Source organism: Helianthus annuus, chromosome 5, assembly GCF_002127325.2.
Source record: "Helianthus annuus cultivar XRQ/B chromosome 5, HanXRQr2.0-SUNRISE, whole genome shotgun sequence".
NCBI classification, from domain to species: Eukaryota; Viridiplantae; Streptophyta; class Magnoliopsida; order Asterales; family Asteraceae; genus Helianthus; species Helianthus annuus.
In genome coordinates, this window is record NC_035437.2 from 122,627,288 (window position 1) to 122,634,459 (window position 7,172).

General features: G+C 34.9%; 1 long non-coding RNA gene across 1 annotated transcript; it reads left to right on the plus strand.

Moving 5' to 3' along the window:
- The first annotated feature begins 214 nt into the window (after positions 1-214).
- LOC110922599 lies at positions 215-1,725 on the plus strand. The gene is made up of 2 exons (XR_002583288.2): positions 215-350; positions 969-1,725. It is a non-coding gene; the product is annotated as an uncharacterized LOC110922599 (long non-coding RNA).
- Positions 1,726-7,172: the final 5,447 nt, after the last annotated feature.

Consider the following 7,172-nt stretch of genomic DNA (forward strand, 5'->3'; position numbering starts at 1 on the left):
TATAAGCTCATACGGAGGGTTGTATAAGTATCTATTACTAAAATAAATGAAAAAAAAAAAAAAACATGAAACTAAAATCTAACTAGGTTGGTTGACCATGGGGGCCGCAATTCGGTTGACATAAGCTCCGCAGGAGAAGAGGGTCCGTTGCAAACACTTATTTTCCTGGGCCTTTTGGTCCTGTCAATGTCAGATTTTACATGAACCATCCTTCTCCCCTCTTATATATATAACCCTCTACTATCTCTATTCTCTCTACCTCTCTCTCTCTCTCTCTAAATCCCATCTTTCTCTCTCTCTAGTCCTGGCTGCAGGTTTCATGGCTCTAGCCGACGTACTTGGAACACCCGGTATGATCTTTGTTTCTGTTTTGTAACTTTCAAACCAATGAATCTTTGATCAACAGACCATCGGCTGTCAAACTTATAACTTTTAAACAAGATAAAGTGGAATATGATGTATAACATAATTAAGACCGTTTCATCTAATGAAGACTTATCTAATTTGACACCATGCTTGCCGGCCTGTGGTGGAACGAGTGGCAGATTCGTTTCGTGGTGCCGGCTATCCTTCGTTTCTTCCATATGGTTTTCCTGTGTGCATCTGCATTTCTTTTGTCTTTCTCCTTGGATATTATGGTTCTAGAAAGATATTGACATCAAGAAGTGTATTTTTGACATGTAAAGTGTTCAATTTAATTGATTTTAATTTAATTGGTTATTACATCTGTATCTAGTACAATATATTGTGATATATGGGTCTTGAATTTGTAAGCATATAATTTCTGGATTTGTTTAAAAATGTTTCTTTTCAATTGTTGATATCAAAATTAGGGCTTTTTATTTTATGTATAGATGTTTTATTTAGTGCTTACAAAATTTTGACCTGTTAGATCTAGTGTTGAATTCCACAGTATTTGTCAAGTCTTCCTATTACTATATTGATCTTAAATTCTGTATATTATGTAGCAGGGAGAAGATATGAAGTTTCAAATCCTATGAATGTTGACGCGGATCATGGCGGCGCCTTTGGCATAGTCATGAAGGGTATAGAGGACGAGGGGGAGAAGAAGAAGGCGGTGCTTGTTTGTTGTTGATGAATTTGGCGCTATCCTTACCTGAGCTTTTACCTTGATCTTTCTTTCTTTCTTTATTATATTTTTTGATTTGTTGCCTTTTTTTCTTTTTGTGATTCTTATTTTCTTGACCTTGTAAGACCTTTTCTTGACCTTGTAAGACCCGGTGATATGTTATGTGTCTTAAGCGTTTACTATCGCCTAGATCTTAACTCATCACATAGTCTTAAAAGGTCACTCTACTATTTTCTTCCCTCCCACCCAACCTAGGTTCTCCTTCCTTGTCTATCCCTTCTGAGCTATTTCGTCCTGTTACTAAGAGACACTTAAAGTGTTTGTTCCAACTTTGATGTAGTTGGTGGAAACAAACCTTAGTGTCTCTTCTTTATTAGACAAAAAGAGACTATAATTCTTCATCTCCATCAACAAACGCAATGCCGAATCTTCAATTTATGTCAAAAATGCATCCTAACGCGTCTTGGGTTGCGGCGACGATTTGAAAGAGAAAAGAAGAGTGAAGATTGTAACATATATATTCAAGATCTAAGTCAAATTCATCCTTTATTTATTTTCTTTCCATTATACAATGAAATGTTATATTATAAGGTTCTATTTAAGTGAAAAAAATTAAGATGCCAATGATTTTTTTGTGTATATTTTAGTGCTTTCAGCTTACGGTAATCTATTTGGTCAGTGCAAGTGCTTCAGTCTCTCTCCAAAACACAAACAACCACACCCACATGTGTGTGTGGCAGTAATTATTCTGGTAGGGCATCGATGCTAGATTGGATTATTAGGGCAGAAATCTCTAGAGGTTCAGTCTTAAGATATGTTTGTTTAAAAATTAACAAGAATAACACAATTGTATTATATTAGAAATATTTTACTGATTATAGTTGGAACAAGCAATTTACCCCCCTCGTACTTTTGAATACATGAATTCTGAAAATAAGTTTTATTTATCCTTCCACCTTTATTACAGATGTATGTTTTCAAGTCACTGACGTCTTATATACATGAATAATACATATGTTATATAAACTATGATATATACTTGATATTGAATTGTTTTTTTTTTTTTTTTTTTTTTTTTTTTTAAAATTTAGTTTGGGGGTAATAGATATAGAACGAGCAAGTAGTACATCTTAGTTGCAAATTATATACGAACCGTCCATCATACCAATTTTTATATCTATCTAAATTAACGTACTTTTTTTATTTGTACGATGTAGAAACTTGTTTGTTATAAGCCTAAATTTCTTATAAAATACAGTATTTGTTAATATGAGAAAATGTGTATTAGATCACGTATTGTCAAGCCGTCTTGACAGGCATCCTAACGCGTTCTTGAGATCCCAAAAGACCAGCCTTCTTTTCGTGTATGATTGGGATTAATTGGTTTCATTCAGTTTTATTCAAATGAGAAGGGCAACCAACTCTCGACTAGCGTGGTGTTGAGAAGTCAAGTAACTCTTCTTGCACAGTTGCACACACCATTCCCACAATGTTTTGTTTTAAAGACGCATTCTGCTATTGCTAGTAGACACTTCAGGAGTTGCATTTGCATTTTTTTCCTTACAAATTTAATACCTTCCAAAGTTGCTTAAGAAAAATGGGATTTCAGGTTTTCTTGGGAATTCATTTATTTGAAGTTGATCAATGTAGTTTTTAAAGTTTCTATTAAATGTCGGATGGTTTTGAAGATTTGAGGATGATCAAGCAATAGGGAAAATGCGTTAAACCAACACGAATTGCGATTTTTAACATTGAAATGGAGAAGCTGCAATGATGATTTCAAGTTTGTTAATTCTTGTGAAGATTGCAACATAGCTGACCAGATGATCGTGGCAAGAACCACGTGAATGAATTGCCAAAGTTGTTTTTTTTTTTTTTTTTTTTTTTTTTTTTTTTTTTTTTTAAAAAAACCTAAAGCATTAGTTAAGGGGGAGTCTGTTGACGCATGTGAGATGACATCGACAGACATGTGACTAAAGTTGCAGCATATTAAGCATATTTTTCAGTTTTGAAAGATTCGACATCAACGGAAAGGGGAATTTGTTAATGCAAATTTGTGTGTCTTTTACTTGCGAATAGGCTAGATAGAGTGTGTATTGTATATGTATATGTTAGATAGATGTAACACATGAGTCTTTGGGAAATTTATATCGGTGATTTTAAGTGTATTAATATTTATAACAAAATATGTGAATAACAATATATAAATCAAAAGGTTACATGTTCAAATAAAAAAATATTTCAAAAATTGATATTTATTCTTTAATATTATAAACATAGTATTCATTTGGTTCTCGTCGTCCAAGGTATCTCCTTGAAAAATAGTGGAAATCCAACAATAATCGGTAAAAATTATTGAAAATCGGTGAGAAAAACAACAAAAAATCTGACTTGAGCGAGTTAGACCAACTAGCTTCGAGTTGGACCAATTCTGAGTAATGTTAACAGAGTTGAAAAAAACTTCCTCGGCGCCTTACTGAGTATCGATACTCGGCTGCCTAGACCAATTTCTACATCGGGTGTGGTAGGCTGAGGTCTTTGATTTGGATAGGTTACAATGGTGCAGAGTTTTTACTTTGATTTCTACACTCCCTAGCAAAATGACCTTCATGTTGGATTTGTCTAAACCCAATTTTTCTAGCAAAATGACCTTCATGTTGGATTTGTGTAAACCCACTTTTTCCCTTCTTTGTAGACTAGGAAATTTTCTACATGTCTTCTTGTAAAATTTGTTGATCCTAACAGTCAACAAGGCCAAATAATGCAAGATATCCATTTTCTCTAAATCAATAAAATCAGTATGATGCAAATTTTTCATGATGAATGGCAAATTGTGAGACATATGGTTTGTGGATTTCATTACACATAGTAAAAGCTTGTTGGGATGGAAATGACCGAGAATTAAATCAGAAGTGATGTCAATGTAATGATCATAATCCTGATTGTGTTTTGTGCAAGAGATTCATGACTCAAAAGTTATGTGTTATCAGGAGTGTAATCATCACTTGTTTTCCTAGTGTTTTGTAACTTCTTTTTCTTGTTAACTTCTCTTGTAAACGTTAATAGTTATCCATGAAGTTGAGTCAAGGTGAGTTGTTTCAATCGAGGTGAAGTTCTCAAAACAATTGCATAAGTATCCCATTTCTTAGGAAGAGATTTGAGAAACCTATTGTTCGAGGCATTTTTTAAACAGGTTTGTTCAACTAGTTTCGATTTACTGATTAGAGAAGCGAGCATTTCAAATTATTGAGATAGTGATCCTCCTTTGAGATGACATAACGATTCATATTTTTGTGCAAGGATTTCCCTATTGTTTTCATTTACTTCAAAGGTTAGCACCAAATTACACTTTAAGAGCATCCCATAACTCTTTTGCTGTTGTTCAATGGAGCAAACCAACATAGATTTCCTTCGGAATTCCCATTGCTAACATAGCAAATACCTTGGCACCCAATTCCAATTTCTAGAAATCTTGCTTAGGGTGATTTTTGGCTTCTTTGAGGACCTCTGTCTTCTCATCTTCAACATCGACAATCATTGGAGTAAATGGTCCATACATAATAAAGTGTCAACATCCAATGTGTTGATGCAGAATAAAATGAGTCATCCTCCTTTTCCAAATCTTGTACACATGATAACCAGAATACGTGGATCAGTCAACGATTGGTCTTATGAGGATCATGAGAAATCGACATGGTTAATGACATTTTGACGAAATTAGAAAAACATAGTATAAATTGGGTTTTTGAAAATTAGTTGTGATTTCTTAGAGAATTGATGCAACAATGAATTGTGATATCGGTAAATAAGTTAGAACTTTGGTCTAAATATGCAGTTAAATCGAATTCAGAGAACTTAATTTTGATACCAATTGTTAGGATTCGAGGGTGTGTTTTAGATGTGGGAAAATGTATATTTTTAAATTGAAAACAAGTTATAAATTGGAATCACTAACTAAACCACACACAATCGACAAGTGTACCGGTCGTAATGTAGTAAGTAAGTCTGGATATCGAATCACGGACGCTATGCTGCAAACTTTCGATAATAGACCTCTATCGACTCCTAGCCTATTTTTAAGAGATTGGATTTGTTTTTATCAAACAACTTCAAGCAAATATAGAAGAAAACAACGGAAAGAGGAATGACGGGGAAAAACTGGAAATGACTAAATTCGAAGAACTATCAGATGTGAGAAGGTAAACTACCTAGGAAAGGAATCCTACTAGTAAACTTACAACTCTTGGAATTGGATAACTGATTGACTACCAGAATCTATGGATACGACTAGCTTTGGAATCACTAAGGTATGCTAGATGTCCTCCCAGTCTTACTAACACAACTAAACGAATCCTAAGGGACGTATAAAGCTCACCAATATGTGGTTTAACGATCAACAAAATGTATATCTGTATTATCGTGGTGGTATGATTTCCAATACTCCATCACTAAAGATCGGAACAGCTTTCAGTGCAGACAATACCAATGAAACACCAAAAGGCACTCAGAGTGGTGGATAATCATCTGGAGATGGATATTCGGGATCTGGTTCGAACACACAATCTTCAATTGCTTCGAATACTCATTGTTAGTGCATTACGTCTATTGACTTCGTCTTGTATCATGTAATAGAATAGAATAGGATATCTAGTGCACGAGGTTCGAGAAACGAAACTTGGTGGATAAGCAAGTAGTTCCGCTTATATGGAAAATGTCCATAAAAGCGAAACCACTAGCGTGTAGTTCCGCTTATATGGACATGTCCATATAAGCGAAACCTCCACATCTATATAAGGTGCACTGTTTCGTTTATTCGGCACGATGGTTCCTGAAATTGTAACGAAGTGCTGCCAAGATTTGTCCAGGTTGTAATCATTGTTAATATCAATCAAAGTGACAGATTGTATAGTATCAAGCTGTTTAGATGTCCGTTTCTCTAATTCCGCCTTTGAACCGGACTTAAAGTTCTTCTGATCGACTCATTCAGGGTCTACAATGATCCAACAAGTGGTATCAGAGCACAGGAAGAAGAGCTTAGCTTGATATCATTCTTATTCTGACTTCTACACCTTCTTTTTTCATTTCAGAAAGTTTCCATGGTTAAAATCGACCAAATTTTTCACAGGATGTGTATTAGTGGATAATAACAAACCCTTGAAAGTTTGAAGCTGAAATTCGGATTAAAAATGGACAAAATGACCTTCAGATATGGTTCCGCTTATTTGGACATTGTATGGTTTCGCTTATAGATCCATATAGTTCCGCTCCAGTGAACAAAATCTCAAAGGGTTTCGCTTCTGTGACACTAGTTTCGCTCCAAATTACATAGTTCCGCTCATAGGTTCCGCTTGAACGGACAATTGACTTTCGGTTGAACGTACAATTGACAGTTCCGCTTATACGTCACTGATAGTTTCGCTTATCCGGACTTTTTGGTTTCGCTTATTGTGACACTTTCGCTTATACGAACAAACCAGTTTCGCTTATTTGTCCAAGGCAGTTCCGATTATTGGTCAAAACAGTGTTCGCTTATTTGTCCAACCAGTTTAGCTCATTAGTCAACTTGGGTTTCGCTCATACATTCGATCTAATTTAGCCCGTGTGTCATATTTTCACTCGAAAGTGAACATTTCCATATCGGGATCATTTCGTGTCAATCAAGTGTCAGTTGGTTTCAGTTTGTTTGATATTAGGGCTGTAAACGAACCGAACGTTCAGCGAATAGTTCGTGAACCGTTCGGCGGGAAGTTTGTTTATGTTCGTTCGATAAGCTTAACGAACGAACACGAACAAAAAATTTCGTTCGATAAGCTTAACGAACGAACATGAACAAAGGTCTCGTTCGTTTGACTGCGTTCGTGAACGTTCGGTAATATGTTCGTTCGTGTTCGGTTTTTTATGTTTATTTTTCTAAAAGTTTTTAATGTTTTATTAATTTTTTACTTCCCCCATAAGTATTATTTCCCTCTCTTTTTGTTTACCTTTCCCACCTTTTTTTTACTTTCCCGTCTAATTCTTACACTTCACTACTTCAGTACACTAATTATATTAAAAAATTAGTAAAAACTAATAACACATGTGG